The sequence below is a fragment of the Passer domesticus genome, chromosome 9 (assembly GCF_036417665.1).
Source record: "Passer domesticus isolate bPasDom1 chromosome 9, bPasDom1.hap1, whole genome shotgun sequence".
Classification (NCBI taxonomy): Eukaryota; Metazoa; Chordata; class Aves; order Passeriformes; family Passeridae; genus Passer; species Passer domesticus.
The window spans coordinates 11401690-11418816 of NC_087482.1; positions in this window are offsets into that span (position 1 = coordinate 11401690).

Here is a 17127-nt window from a genome sequence, read left to right on the forward strand (position 1 = left end):
TGTGGCTGGTGGTGTAGGGATTTTAAATTATTTCCCTCTCAATTTGTGTCCTGGCAGAGGGTTAAGTTTGCTTGCTCTCAGTAGGGCGCTTTTCTTCTTGGCAGTCAGTGGGGCTTCAGTGCAGCCAGGGTTGAAGGAGGATCTCTGGCTGCTTGGGCTGTGGTTGTGGGACTGGCTTCATCCTTCCTTTGTCAGTGATGTGCACTGGTGCTTGCGCAGCCATTTTACAGTAAGTGGCTTCAGTTCGTTCCTCTTGCCACCAAAAACTGAGAATAAACCTCTTTAACACCACTGAAGTATTAAGAGGCAGGCCTTACTTTCTTGACTTGCTGGATGCACAGGCCATTGGCATCACAGGGCCTTCTTGGTGGGGTCTTCAGATACCCTGGTGGTCACAAAAGAAGGAAGCTGATTTTCTGGGAAAAAGATAGTTTCCCATGTGTGGAAAAGAATAACCTGTCACTTCCCCATCCCTTTCTTTGTAAAGTGATACAGGCAAGTGCGTTCATATATCTCTATCTGCTTTGTCTATCTATCTATCTATCTATCTATCTATCTATCTATCTATCTATCATCTATCTTACTAATCTATTGTGGTGTTGCATTTTATTCAAATGGTATGCTCTGTCTCAAAAATGTACCCCTCAAAAATATATGGTTTATTCCAAGCTGTGTTCCTCTCCTGAAGTCTCATGGATCTGCAATCCCATTGGCCCAAATCTTATTTCGCACCTACTTTGAATTTCCCTCTTAAGCTGTGAGAGGAAGACCAGATGCTCTCATGGCCCATCTCTCCCCTAGGCTCGCCCTCTCTCCCCCTCCCTTTCCCTTTCCCCCTTCTGCCTCTGAAACCATGTTACACCTGGGGCTGGGACCCCAATAAACCCTCATCTAATTAGCACCCTCACAAGCCGTGTGGATTCTCCTCTCTGGAGAGCTGGAAAAGAATACAATCCATGTTTGATATAGGTAAGCTTGAGTGCAGGAGCAAACCTGAACTGTGATTTCCTTCTTGCTAGACATATGCTGGCTTGTTTAGATTGACTTTGAACTGAAATCCTGCAAAGCTGGAAAATGACTGGTGGCCATCACTCTGATTTCCTTAAAAGCCCCTTTTTTTCATTTTAATGTTTTTCATTTCTGGTGGCTGGTAAATTCCTTTCTTTCTTAAGCTATGTGCTGGCAATATTGGAGGTAGAAAAAAACCATAATACTGCATTATTTTAGATACTTGATAGTTTTCTTGTGAAATTTTATGGCAGTATCTCCTGCCTAAAACTGCCTCAAAACTACTGCAGCAGGTCAGCTACTGAACACGACTCACTGCATAGCTGCAGCTCATGTTTCTACAGTGAAAGTGGCTTTGTGTTCTTCTGCATGGGTATGAAACACTACCAATTGAAAGGCTGCTTACCAGCAAAGAGCCTTGTTTAGTGTAGCCTGGACATTGGGATGCTGGTAGCTGTTTGATCAATACCCAGCAAACTACCAAAATTATTTTTCGTGACTACTCCCTCGTGATTTTAGCTTGGCTTCTTTAGGAGATTCAATTTTCATTTAGAAATGGCACAGTGGAGCCAGCAGTGCCTCCGGACAGGTGGAGCTGGGACAAATGGCTCATTGATTTTGATCTCAACAAAAAGCCACCTGAGCTCCTCATGACAGCAACCCCACGGACTGGAAATGGATCCATTAAAAATAACTCATCACAGAGCTTTTAACTTGAAGCTCTGACATATGGAGCTTGCTCAGTTCTGCCATGGAGGAAGGGAGTTTGAAGACAAAGAGGTTTAGCAAGAGATCCATGTACAACAAAAGTGCTTCTATTTTAGCAAATGAAGTATCTTAGGATATAAAACCACATCCATACCCCAGTCTTATCTCTCCATTTACCCAAATTCTTGGTCTTAATTCCTTTGTCAGTAGGAAAATATGACAGGGAAGTGTAGATCCTCCTTTTCTTCTTCAGCTGGGCAGCTTGTAACCTCTTGTCCCACAAACAGGGGCAGACAACCAGGAATGTTGTCTTCAAACCATATTTTTGGAAAGTTTTCCCTGTGTTTGTTTTTGCCCTGAAGTAACTGAGATTCACTGGAGTGTTTGCAAGCCATAAAGGATGGATTTATTTGGGTTGCTAGAATCTTTCATATTTTAGATCTTTTCTGCTGCAGAAGAGCCTGGTACTTGCAGAACTCTTGCCCCATGCACTTCTCCAGTGCTTCTTGCAGAGAAGCTTTGGGAAGCACTCAGGAAAAGTGCCATGTTCATGTGTGGTTTGTGGAGACCACAGGACAGGGAAATGTCTTTGCAGTGGGCACTGCCTTTTATTCCAAGGAGTTGTTATTGCTGTGGGCACTGGCTGTTACTCCAACACCTGTGTCATTTATTCTACTGGAATCCTTGTGAAAAAGTTCTTCTTTGCCATCGAGATTTTTGATCTGAAACTGCCCAAAGTTTTCCATCTCACAGGTTTCTGATGGTGGTTTTTCGTTTCCAGTCTGTTGGTGGCCCATGAAGATGCTGCTTCGATTCTGAAGGCCCCCATACATGGGTACCAAGCTGAATGTTCTCCAGTGCTCCACAGCAGCACAGTTATCCACAGGAGGGCCAAGAGCAGCTCCAGAAGCTCCAAGGGATTCTAACAGATGAATTTCTGTCCCTCAGGAAGGCAGGGTAGGTCTGAAGTAAAGGGTCTGACCCCGCACCCACCATTGCATGGCAGCAGCTGTCCCACACTTTGTGGAAGGCACATACATGTGACACTCTTATATCAGCACTGGCTTAGTCAGACTTATAAAGATCTTAAAAAAAAACAGACCGGGCAAAAAATATTTGTATTTTAGTTGGTTGGGGTATTTTTGGCTTTTTTTTTTTTCTTGGTTCTTTGCTTTGGTGCTCAGAGATAATGAAGGAGGAGGCACATTTTCTGTTCAACTTGTCTGTCAGTATGCAGGGGGCATGAAAAGAAGATCAGCTTTTCACCAGCTGGTTAAGGAGCTCTAAAAGCAATTGTGCTGTCCCTAATCAGGGGGTGGGGGCACTGCTAACAGCCTGGATTGTCCCCACCTGTGTTCCCCTCCTTACCAAAGTGCTGTGTAGATCCAGAGCCTTGTGCCTTGGCCTGATGGTACAAAATCCACCCAATATCCATCTGTTTGCATAAATAAAGGCTTTGTTCTCATTAAGATGAAAAGCTGTATGGGTGGCCTGCAGCTAATGTTCTTTTGTTGCCTGGACCCCAGTCAGTGCTCACATCTAAATGACTGACCAGCCCCAAGCTGCTCTTAAGACTGATTTGATCAAAGGCACTGAAGCTCTGTTGAGTGCAAATTCTCCAGGAAAACAAGCACAGGAACTTGGATAATGTTGGTGACAGAAGCAGAGTGCAGATTTGAACCTCTGAGGACACCTCACTGCTGCCTCCCCCCACCCTTTTATTTTTAATTCATTTAATATTCTGAGTGCCAGCTCTGGCATGAAGTGGGTCCTCAGCAAGGAGCTGCTGGGCCTCCTGGCTGTGTCCCTTTGTGCTCCCAGTGCTTCTGGTCTGGTTTGGCTGGGAAACTTGTCCATCCTGCCTCTGTGTTTTCTTCCTATCTTTCCAATGCACAGCCCTTTCCCGCTGCTTGGCATTTGAATACTCTGATTACTTCATTGGGTAACTTGCATCTTGCACTCCATGACATTAAATAGTGTTGCTCAGACGCTGTCCTATTCTGAGTTTCTGGAACACATTTCTAAGCCTTCCAGCTGTAGCCCAAGGGAAACTATTTCTGCCTTGCATAACAATATTGGCAGATTTTTTGCAAAGACAGCCCGTTACAAAGGACTTGTTGTGTGCATTGACATCTGAGGGGCTGCTTTCTAAGACAGATAAAAAACCCATGAACAAACAGCAAACCAACCAAACAACATATTTTTAAAAATTACTTTATTTTTGCCTCTTATTTTTAATCTTTTCCAAGCTGGCCTTCTTTTCCGCTGCAGTGTTTTTCTTTGGACAGAATAGCCCCCTTGCCAGATGATGCGACTTCACAAGGAAAACAGAGCTCACACACAATGCATATATGAAAGCTAAACGTGGAGATTCCCATTATCACAATCATCACCACTGATTTTCAGATAATTTGGTGTCAAAATGTTTCCAGAAGGGTGAGAACAGTATCTCAGATCCCCTGGCTAGTTTGGTGTCGTAGCCACTTATTATCTCTCCTTTCTTATTATCTTTTCTTTCTGCACTTCTGTAGTTGCTCTGCCCATTTGCTGCTCTTGGATCTCTGCCTCCTTCACCTGATTTTTATCTTTTTCTGGATTTGTGGGGATTTTTCTGTTGGTTTTGGTTTTTCTTGGTGGTTGTTTTGTTTGCCTATTTTATTTGGTCCCTGTTAGAGAGCCTTTTGGGCAGATGCTGTGGCCTATGTGCACAACCCTGCAGATAAAAACCAATGGACATTCTGTGGATTTAGAAGCATGCTTGCCAACACTTCGGGTATGTGCCTGATAGCAGAAGCTTGCTGCCCTTGGACAGCCAGCCTGAGAAAGTTTGCCAACTGAAGAAGATGTGAAAGTACATGGTCTGAAGATTCTAGCAGAGGATGAGAAAATGTTCTACTGATATTGCTGACAAGCTGAGCTACGTGACCAAGATATGTTTAAGAAATAGTCTTTCTTTTAGGTATAAGTGCTTTGTTAACCAATCAGATACTTTCCCATGTCGCTTGAACCCTGGAACCATATAAATGTACCCTGAAACTAACAGTAAATGGAGCATTGATCATACTTCTATGAGAACTCGATCTTTGACTCTGGAGGCCCCTCTTCCTTTTTCCCCCTACCCCTACTCTCTCTCTCTCCAGCAAGAGGTCCCGGTTGTGCTTTAGTTTTTTTGTGGTTTTATTAATCCACTCAACAGCAGAATCAGCTTGTGATTTCTATTATGAAGTTTTGATATACAGGTGTAGCACATAAAGGTTGTTTTTGTTTTTAAAGTCATCTCAGACACAGACCTGCAAGCTCCTGTGACTTTGAGAACTGAGTGCTCTCAGACAGCAAATTGTGCATGAATAGGAAACTTGTAGTTCCCGTCTCCATTACACACAGCAAAATGTAAAGTGGTTGGAATTGTTGTAGATAGAAATTGATCAAGCCAATTTAATAATAATAAATATATGTATATCATTTATTGTGTGACTGATATACAGTCTGGAGATCCACAATCAAAGGGACAGCGTTGAGCCTGGATGGACACTGGGTGAACACTGATCCGACCTCTATCGCATCAGACCTGCTCTGTTCACTAAGGCAGTCTGGTACAGTCAGGTTTTATACCCTTTCTGTTGCTCGAGGCAGCGCCTCTCTTGTTCTTTTCATAGTCAAACACATTCATGATGTCCTCTTTCTCCAAGTTGCACTGGACAATGTGGTTCCTGGCAAGCTGTGAATGCTGATGGTAGGGGGAACCTGGTATTGGGATGCGAGTTCCCTGATAATTTCTGCTATCTCAATCTCCGTGCTGGATGAGCGTTGACCGCCCAGGTGGCATTTGAGTAAGGATCCATCTCCTTCCCCAGCTAGGCTCTTTTAATTGCAAATTAGACCCCTTCTCGCTGCTGTCTGCAGTTTTGCAATGGCATGTGGCAGTCTCTAAGCATGAAGCAATTCCTTGGCTCCCGCTGAAAATGCTTTTGAGTATTTCTTTTCAACATTATAACGTATCTTCATCTCATATTCTACATAAGCACAAATTACCTGTATCACATATTACAATCCCTCCCCTTCTATATAAACACATTAATTCATGCTAGAATCCTAATATCCTTAAATTCATTTAGTGAAATTTCCCTTAGCCCATGTAACTTCTTTAATATCTATGTGTGTTAGGTATTTTGTGTTTTTAGGAAATATAGTTACCTTTTTAATTTTCCCCAGCCTCTCTGTCTTTTTCCTATTTGTCCTGGGATATCTCCTGATATACTTTACAGACAGCCCTGTCTCCCTTCACTTGTTTTTCAAATGTTGCCAGGGCCTCAGCTGCTTTATTATCTTTTTCCTCTAATTTCATTATTTTAGACACTTGACTTACTTTTCCTGCAGCACATTCTAGGTCTATGGGCATGGCTGCTACTTACATACCTTACACAACTGAGTACATCAGTCTAATAAAACAAGGTATTAAAACAGGGTAGGAATATAACCCTGGCTACTGAGCATAGTATAAAGAATACTACTTTCTTCCACCAGGCTCCTTCGAATAAGTGATCCCACCAGGATGCTTAGAGAATGGAATTCCATTTCTGAACTGGTACATGTGCTACCCTCTTAATTTCTGCTGCCAGACCTCAGATGGTTTCCCCATAATGGCCAATTTCTATGCAACATTCTGATTTGTTAAATTTTCCACAGATGCCCCCTTCTTCAGCTAACAAATAATCCAGGGCTATCTGATTTTGATATACAAAAACCCGCATTTGGGAATGCTGTCTAGATAACAATTCAAGGGCATCTGACGTATGTTTTGAAATTATCTCAACTACAGCCTGAAGTCATATTAGCCTGTTCAACAGAAAAATCAGGGTTCTGTACCCCCAGCTTCCATCTGGGGCTTACGTGGCAGGGCCATAATATTCTATTATTCCCTCAGCAGGCCACTCTTCCTCTCCCCATGTCTGGCTACCGTCCACCACATGGAATTTCTTCTTTATTTCTCTTTTTCCCTACTTAAAGTTTCATATAAGGGTGCTCCCAATGAGCTACTTTCTGGCATAGGGAGTGTGAACAAAACCTGATTTTTCCTAGGGTGCACGACCCTTTCCATTTCGGGGGTAATTTTTTGTATGCTTTTCTCCCACAGATCCAATATATACCATTTGGGGTTTTTCCAATTCCCCTCGGTATTTTCTGGCTCCCTTTGGGGAGTTCCAGTATCCCTTTAGGTCTCCCAAGGATTGGTAAGGATTAACTCCAGAGCCTTTGTTCCAGCAGAGCGCAATTATTTTGTTCCACTCACAAGTGGTCCCTTTTTCCCGGCTCCAATATCCAGCAGGAGGTTCTGGTTGCCAGGTCCTGCTTTTATTATTTGAATTTACTGATAAGGTAGAGATAAATGAGGTGTATCCCACTACCTTGTTATATTCTCTCCCTTCTTGGCTGATACAAACCATCCCAATTCCCCACTGGTCCAAGACCCACCTCTGAGGCCTCTGTATTGTTCTTGAAATCTGAGTGTTATCCCATTTTAGCAGCTGCTCTGAAGTTAAGCTCTCACCTTTCCAAGGGCATTTGTCCGCTGATTTAAGCCCTCTGCAAATCCAGCAATTTGATAAACCCAGTTCAGTAGCAATTTCTTGCATTAGATCTATAAATAAATTTCTCTCTGAAGCAGGCAGCCCCCAGCCAGTATACTGCTTTTCCAATTGGTCGTATTGTTCACTTAGAGTTCTTAGCCTTTCTTGCTCTATTCGCTTTTTCCTCATTTCTGATTCCTGTCTTTTCAATTCTTGGGCTACCTGTTTCATTTTCCCCTCTGGGTCTATACCATCCTTATTCTTTGAAAGGCAGAATGTTTTGTCAAACTGTAGACAGGTTCTGTCATCATGTTCCTCAAGGAAGTCAAGAAAGACCAGTTCATTTCTGAGGGATACCCTGCCTTCATATTTCAAGTTCTTTCCAATCCAATATGTTTTCCTCCCATTGCACACATCTCCAGTTGGCTATTATCATAACATAGTTTGTTAACCTGAAAGTAAGCTACAAATCCTGACTCTGATTTTCCTCCTACCCATACCGTGTGATTGCATTTGTTACAGATAGAAATAGACATCTGTTCAACATTCTGTTTATGTAGTCTATGTTCTGACTGCCTGTCCTTAGATTGCCTTTTGTGAATAACATATCATCTTTCCATTCAATTCACATATTGAGAGCCATTTATAAAGCAGAACCTGCTTTGCTTATTCATGTTGCAATTTCCTGGGGCTGGGTATGCCAGAGTCTCCGCTTCTCCTTGTCCTCCCCCGGACAATTTCCACACACTGCCCGCACCCCTTATCGAGACTTGACCCTTTCTGGCTGGGTGAATTCTCTTGGTGCAGGCTAATCAAGTGGCACGTGACTAGACTCAGGCTCATCAGAACTCCCCATATTTGTATCCCTCTGCCTCTGCCTGCGCCCACTGGGTTGCCACCAAAAGCGAGATAAGCCATCTTTTCAGCAGCAGGAATATTCTTCCAGGGTCCTGGACCGAACTGCATACATCCTCTTAAAGGAGCCCCACCTCACAAGTTTAATGGCATCAGCGCTGCAGGGAACTTTTTTTTAACCTCTGGCACTCAACCGTTATAATTTGAGCTCTGGAGTTTAATTTTCCTCCCACCCTGTTTTGAAACAGGTGAAACCATTCCCAGGAATCTAATTCTATTATACTCAAAGCAGTAGCGAGCTCTAAGACACGGCTAGTCAGGTACAGTTTGTCCTCTAGGCACTTATCACACAAGCCCTTTGGTCGATATCCCCTTCTACAATGTACCACCCACACCTTGTTACAATATTCACACTTAAAATGCACAAATGGATAACATCTACACCTAGGAGTTGCACAACTTATCTGATCCCGTTTGGTCATTTACTTGGCCGACATAAAGTTATCTTTAGGTCTCCAGGGGAAGTGGTAGCCTTCCACTCAGGCATCTCCTCCCGGTGCTCAATCTTTTTTACTCGAGACGCGTGGGTCCAGCCTTTCTCTGCTGTCCCGATGGCGGTGTCTGTGGTCAATAGGATGAGAAAAGGGCCTTCCCAGTGAGGAGAGAGGGACCTCTCTCCATGTTTTTATGAGCACTCAATCCCTGGGCTGTAGCCTATGTACAGCAAACCCCAAGGGGGTGCCCTGAGTTATTATATCCTGCTTTCGTAATTCCTGCAGATTCTTATCTCTATCAGGTATGGCTGTATCTGGCCATCCTCTTTTCTTGGGTGTCCTACCAGCATCCCATATTACATTTCAAAAGGTGACAGCCCTGTCTCTGAATGGGGCATGGTCCTGATGTTTAGCAAAGCTAAGGGGAGGCACTTTGACCAGGACATCTTGGTTTCAAGTATCAGCTTTGATAATTGAGCCTTCAGCATCTGGTTCATCCTTTCAACCTGTCCCAAACTCTGTGGGTGCCATGGAGTATGGTGTTCCCACCTGATCCCCAAGGCTCCTGCTAGTTGCTTAATGATTTTAGAATTTGATCTGAATCTATATATTTTGATCTGAATCTGTATATTTCACCAACCCATATCGAGGTATGATTTCTTCTAGTAAAAATATTGATACTGCCTGAGTCATAGCCCTAGAGCTTGGAAAGGCCTTTACCCAATGGGTCATTTTGTCCACTAGTACTAGTAAAAATTTGCATCTTCCTTCCTTAGGCAGTTCTGTAAAATCCACCTGAATCCTCTCCAAAGGACAGTATGCTGTTGGACGCCTTCCCAATGCTACCTGTCGTGCCCTGGCTCAATTAACTTTCTGGCAAACCATACATCCCTGTATTCCTTGTTTGGCTAATTCATAAATCCTCTTACATCCGAAAAATTTTAGAAACTGTTCTGCAAGGGCCTGAGCGCCCCAAAGCGTCTGCTGGTTTAATCTTTTCAATATCCTTCTGGTATAGTCTTTAGACAGTAATTCTCTCCCATCTGGTAATTTCCACTTACCTTCTTCTAATCTTCCCCCTATTTTCTCATACCCTTCAATTTCTTTGGGAGAAGGATACAGAGGATATTCCTGGGTACCGCTTTCTTTGATCTCTGGCGTACTTACCTGCAATAGAACAGTGTTTTTCGCTTCCCTGCTAGATTATTCCCTCGGGTCCAGAACTGCATTCCTGCTTGGTGCCCTTTCACATGGACTATTGATATTGCCTCTGGCTCCCTGATGGCTTCTAAGATTTGCTTTATTAATTCTCCATGCACTAGTTCTCGTCCCTTGGTGTTAAGTAATCCTCACTCCTCCCAAATTTTTCCGAAGGTATGGACTATCCCAAACGAGTGCTTAGAATCTATGAAAACCGTTCCCTTTTTGCCTTTTAATTTCCATAGGGCTCTAATTACTGCATATAATTCACATGCTTCTGCTGACCAGCTAACACTCAGGGGTCCTGATTCTATTACTTCTCTGATCTTACCATCCACTACAGCATATCCAGATTTCCTATTCCCCTCTATGACTCTGGCTGAGCCGTCTACAAACCATTTCTCTCCCTCGTCTAATTCCTCTTCTTCTAGGTCAGGTCTTATCTTGGTCTGCAATTCCACCACCTCGACGCAATCATGCGCTGGTTCCCCTGAGGCTTCCCTGAACAAGATTGTGCCAGATTTTTTGCAGTAGTCAGTTGTAGTTCAAGATCACGGGAGTGGATTAATATGGCTTCATATTTCAAAAGCCTGGCATCAGTGAGCCATTTCTCGACCTTTTGTTGCAATATGTTCCTCACACTATGAGGAGTGTATACCACTAGTGGGGCTCCAAAAGTTACCTTTTTCGCTTCCTCCACTAATAATGCCACAGCTACAATAGCTTGCAGACAAGTGGGCCACCACCGGGTCTAAAGGCTTAGATACATATCCTACTGGTTTCTTATCCCCTGCCCAATCCTGCATTAGTACCCCGTGAGCAGTATGGCTACTCATGTCCACAAACAACTGAAATTGTCTTTTTATATCAGGCAAACTCAACACCAGAGCTGCCGTCAGGGTCTCTTTTATCTGCTTAAATCCTTCCTCATCCTGCTGTGTCCATTTCAGTCTATCAGTGGTCCATTTCTCATAGAAAAACTTCACCTTCTCACTATATCCCTCGATCCACTGCCTGCAATATCCTAAAAGTCCCAACAGTTGTCTGATTTCTCTCTTCGTCCACAGGGAGGGTAAAGCAACAATTCGTGCCACTCTTTCAGGACAACCAGCGTCCCAAGTATCTTACCTCGGGCTCAGTAAACTGTAGCTTGGAGTTTGAGACCTTTAATCCTTTGTCTCCTAAGAAACAATGAAATTGTGCTGGCCCTTACATCTTCCTCCTTAGGACCTGCTACCAGTAAGTCATCTGCATACGGCAGTAGCTTGATACCCTCTGGCGGTACAAATTGGCTTAGAAATTGCTCAAGAGCCTGTCCAAATGAGTTTGGTGAATCCACGAACCTCTGAGGCAGATGTCCATCTGAGCTGTTGCTTCCTATTCGTCTCTGGATCCTCCCATTGAAATGCAAAATAGTCCCTACTTTCTTTAGCTAAAGGACGGGTCCAAAAAGCATCTTCTAAATCTATTACGCTATACCATGTACCCTCAGGAGAAATATTATTTAGCAGAGTGTAAGGATTGGAAACTGTGGGGAATAGCATTTTTGTCCTCCCATTCACAGCCCTCAAATCCTGTACTAATCTGTAATTTCCAACTGGTTTCCATACTGCCAGAATAGGAGTATTATGTCTAGACATGCACGGTTCTAGTGTTCCTTTTCTGATGAATTCCTCTATTATTGCTTTCAGCCCTTTTCTACCTTCCATAGGTATAGGGTATTTCTAATTCTAACTGGATCCTCTGGTCTTTCGATTTCAATACAAATTGGCTCCATATGCAGCCTCCCAGCCTCTCCTTGTGTATGCCGAACCTTTGAATTTATTTTGCTTTTGTCCTCAGTGGTTAGTTTATATAAACTTAGCATGAGTTGAGACTCCTGTGCAATTATACTTATCCCCAGGGCTACCATCAGATCCCTTCCTAGTAGGTTATAATCTGCCTCTTCCACCAGTAACATATTCCCGAAGCAAAACTTTGATTCTATCTTAACATTTTTAATCACAGGTACCTTAAAAAGGTCTCCCTTCAATCCGATCACCACCATGGTGTCTTTGCTTCTTATACATCCTGGTGGCAGCCGCTGAATGGTGCTCTGCTCTGCTCCTGAATCTACTAGAAAAGTTAATTCCTGTTTCGGGGTCTTGTCTTTAATTTTATTAAGGGCTCGTTGGATGTTCTGGACCCCAAATTAAAAAGCCCCTGACACCTCTAATCTTCCTGAAAGATTTTCTCATCCTTCACTCTTTTCTTGCATTCCCTCCGAAGGTGCTCCCTGGGCTTGCACTAAAAGCACTCGGGGTTGTACTTGTTACTGTTCGAGTGCCTTCTCTGAGGAAGGTTTGGCTTTCTCGGAGGCGGATGACTCTGTGTTGGTTTCATAGAGTCTTGAGTCCGTTCCTGCTTTTGGGCTTCCCTGACGGCGGCCACCAGTACCTTTGCCTGTGCTTTTTGTTGTTCCTCGTCTCTTCTCATATAAACCTTTAGAGCCTTCCTTAGTAATTTCTGTAATCCTTTTTCCTGCCAGCCTTCTATTTTCTCTAGTTTTCTCTATATATCCTCCCATGATTTCGCAACGAATTGTGTTTTTAGCATAACCTCCCTGACAGGGGAGTCCGGATCTGTCCCCGAATGCATTCAAAGTCCTTTCCTTAGTCTCTCTAGCCATTCTGTGGGTGTCTCATCTTTTCATTGGCATTCCCGGAATACCTTACTGATATTTTGTTCTTTTGGCACTGCTTTCCCTATACCCTGTATTACCATATTTCTCAGTTCTATCATTTTTGTTCAGTCCTCCTCATTCTGAGCATTCCATGATAGCCTCTGATCTGGCCACTTCTGGTTCCCCCATGTCCCTTGGGGATTCCTGTGATCCCAGTCTCATATCGCCACTTGTCTTATCATATCCCTTATGATAAGACAATGACCTTCGTATGCCGTTATATCATCGTAAGTGTATACGCTTGTCCCCAGGAATTCATCTAGCTTTCTGCTACTCCTATCGGATTGTCCATCAAACTCCCCATCTCTTTCTTGAAAGCCCTTACATCCTCAGTATTAATTGGTACATTTACGTACCAAATTATTCCTGGGGCAATGGGCATTTCTCTTAAAGAGATTCTGTTTGTCCTCCTCGCTCTCACTATCATCATTGGCCACCCTCCTTGTCTTGTGCCGTATTCGGCTGGCTGGAGGAGAACTGGTTTCCCCAGTATGACAGGCTTGCCACTTGCTTTCCACTGGCAGCAGTAGGGGGGGGGGGCTGAGCACTATCTTGTGGATACTATGGAGCCAAGCCTGTCCCTGTGGGAGCAGGACTTACGGCTGCTGCACTGGGAGCGGAGGTGCCTGTGCCTGTGTGGGTGGGTGTGAAGGATCCAAGGATGCAGGCAAAGGAACCTGAGCCTGCAGAGGATATGGAGGCGGAAGGTTATCTAAGGGCTCCCACGTTTCTCCCTGAATCATGGCACTCCTGTAAGTTTTAACTGTGATAGCATATTCCCATAGTTTGGCATAGCTCATCTCCTCACTTTCTGGCAGGTACTCATCGTACACGTAGTCGTGCAAAGCTCAGCAAGTCCACCTTTCGAAAGTGCCAAACATCAGCCACGTTAGGTGTCTTTTAATCTCTTTTCCTCCCCATACCTCAATGCAATAATGTATCATTTGTTCCTTGGATCTCATACTTCTCTTGAGGCAGTCCTCCCAGTGTTCAAACATCCACCCCAATGGACTATTTCTCGGAATTTCAGGTAAACCGTTCTCCTGTTCCTTTTTTGATTTACCCTGAGTTTTTCCCTGCGTCTTACTCTTTTTCTGCCCCACCTTCCTCGACTCTATTTCTTTTAGTCTCTCCATACCGTGTTCCTGTGTTGTATTTCGATATGAGTCCTAAAGTTTTCCCTGAATCAGTACCGTACCTGTTTTTAATCCTAATTGAACGTTACCAGCCTGCTAGGCTCACAGTGTCGGTTTGCCGACTGGTAGAAGGCTCTCTTACCTGGACTTACTGAAGTCCTGGACCAAAAAAATTTACCAGCTTCCGAATGCCTGGGAACGTACCCTCCCTTTCTGGTCCGCCCGTGATCAAACCCCTGAACTCCCCTCCCCGGAGTTACAGGCTTTACGTGTGAAATGAGCTCCTCTGCTTCCCCCTTGACCGACCCCTTCCCTCGAGGGAGAGGGGAGCTGGGATCTTGGAGTTTGCACTCGCTTTGTGATAGTATCATGTCTCACACACGCGCTCAATCACACCTCACTCAACCACATGATATGATTCTTTTTTCCGTGTGGATTCTTCGTGCACGTAGACTTCTATGAGTGAAAAAATGTTGCCGCAGCCTCGGAGACCCACCTCCAAATACCTGAGAGCTATTTTTGGGCCCCCTTTTTTTTTTTAAATCTCGTCCCAGATTGTATCTTTTAGCTTTTGGTTTGTCTGATTGGTCCTACAGGGCTTCCCAACCTTGTTGGGCCACTGAAATGACCAGGGCACATCCTGACCAGAGGAAGGGGGTCCCCAGAACCCCTAAATCAGATCATGTAGGGGTCACTAAGATTGTTGTAGATAAAAACTGATCAAGCCAATTTAATAATAATAAATATATGTATATAATTTATTGTGCGACTGATATACAGTTTTGAGATCCACAATCAAAGGGACAGCATTGAGCCTGGATGGACACTGGGTGAACACTGATCCGACCTCTAACGCATCAGACCCGCTCTGTTCACTAAGGCAGTCTGGTACAGTCAGGTTTTATACCCTTTCTGTTGCTTGAGGCAGCGTCTCTCTTGTTCTTTTCATGGTCAAACACATTCATGATGTCCTCTTTCTCCAAGTTGCACTGGACAATGTGGTTCCTGGCAAGCTGTGAATGCTGATGGTAGGGGGTACCCGGTATTTGGATACCAGTTCCCTGATAACTTCTGCTATCTCAGTCTCAGTGCTTGATGAGCGTTGACCGCCCAGGTTTGGATTGTTTGAGAAATGATCCATCTCCTTCCCCAGATAGGCTCTTTTAATTGCAAATTAGATCCCTCCTCACTGCTGTCTGCACTTTTGCAATGGCATGCAGCAGTCTCTAAGCATGAAGCAATTCCATGTGGATTTGAAAATGCTTTTGTGTATTTCTTTTAAACATTATAACATATCTTCCTCTCATATTCTACATAAGCACAAATTACCTATATCACATATTACAGAATGGTACCAATTCTAGCCTTTATTTTGCCTTCTTTTGCTGCCATGCACCAAATTGTGTCAGACTCATCAATGAACTGGGTTCTTCCAGGATGGGGTGTGCAAGGACGATCCCTCAGCTCATGTGTGGACCTGGTGTGCACCAGGCCAGAGACGTGACTGTCATCCATAGCCAGCCCCTGTCTGCCAAGAGAACAGGGAGCTGCAGCTCTGAGGAACTCCGGGGTGAGGCAGCAAACAGCCCAAATGCCTAGTTTATATCAGTTACTGGTCAGGAGTATTTACTGCTGAGAGATTTTTATTGTCCTGCCCAGAGCTGGAAAAAAAGAACCCTGGCAGTTTGCTTTAGCTGTCAAGAGACTCTTTTCAACAGGTTCCAGCTCTTCTGCTTGTCTAAATTAAAAGCAGAGCCAAACTCTTCTGTTGGTCACATCAAACCAACATAAGTTTCAGGAGTCTGTGGAAGACATAAGAGTGTCAACATTATTTCATTTTATAATACTTACAGTCTTCTAATTCAGTCATGAGATAATTAGGCCATCACTGACTATATCAAAAAACGGGAAAAAGCACTGAAGAAGAAGTTTTTTTACAACTAAGTTTTAAAAACTAATGAATGAATTTCATAAAGAAAACCATGTAGTAAGAATACAGTAATTTAAACATCTCAAATCTCTTTGATAATGGAACCCCGAATCCCAGTCATGTGCAGTGCAGCCTCAGCTGTCCCTTTGAGGCCAGAGAACTGCCAAGGCTCAGGGCTGGGATGAGCCTTCACCCAAAACCAGTTCCAAGACTGATTTGGAATCAATCCAGAGCAAGGCCTACACAAAGAGGAAAGTCTCAAGGCCAAAGCCAAACCTTCATCATGTTGGATTTGTTTTAACACTGATCTGGAGCAAATTTGCTTGACCTGCAACACCACTCTTACTGTAAAACTTTACATGAGGTACTAAATAAGCACTGTCCTGTCCTGTCCTGAGCTGTGCTGCCCAAATACTGTGGAGAACTTGCTCTGCCTCTGCCCTGTGCCCCTGGGGCTTCTCTTGGCCAGGCAGCCTCAGTGGGAGCCAGCACTGGCTGCTGCCCCAGCGGGCCCCCAGTACAAGCCCAGTAATTAAGAGGCCAATGGAAGCACGGGGCAGCAGCAGAAGCCTCAGCAGAGTTATTTGGACAACCATGGACTGGCCACAACTCCACTGCAGCATGACTCCCAGTCAGGCTACGTATGCAGGAGCAGAGTTATAAGAAAACTCTGGAGAAAAATCAACAACTGACCATCTGTTCTCGTACAGCTTGCGAATGCCAAGATAGCAGCCTATCAGCACAAGTGGCACAGTGAACACTGCCACTACCGTGCCTATCATGCATGTCCTGCGCACATCCTGGAGGCAGACAATTCTTGGGAAGCGCACTGGATCCGGGGCATATATTCCTGTTTCATTGATAACGTCTGTGGGAGCAATGGGGAGCGTGAGCCCGTGCCGTGCTGCACTGCTGAGCTGGCAGCACGGTGGATACGGGCAGGACGTTCTCTGTTTCCCCCAGAGCTGGGGCCTGCAGGCACCTTGCCGGCCCTTGGCACAGGCTGTGCCAGCCAAGAAAGCCCAGCAGGCCGGGAGGAGAGCCCGGGGGCTGCGCAGCTGCTTGGGCAGTGGCTGCTGCCAGGGACACGGGCCAAAGCCATCCCTGAGTAGCCACTGCCACCCCTGGACCTCCCTGCCCCATGACTGCTCCCCCAGCCCCAGGGGACAGTCAGGCCCTGTCAGGAGACACTGGATCAATCACCTGCTGTGCCAGTGCCTGGAACCGCCTGTTCTCCTGCAGAAGAGGCTGCCACTGAGCCACTGCTTCTTCCTGGAACAGCCACCTTCTGTGCCAGCTTTTGGGTCATCGCTTGAGAAATAAAAGGGACAGATGTATCAGATGGGACAGTTCCCCATCAGGGAGATATCGTCTTCAGAAGCTAATACTGGTGAAAGTCACGGACAATGATCAGGAAATCAGATGAGCTTTTGGGATTGGACAGGCCCCTCCCTTCTCCAAAGCACCACCTCTCGTGATCTGCCTGGAGACTGGGAAATTGCAGGGG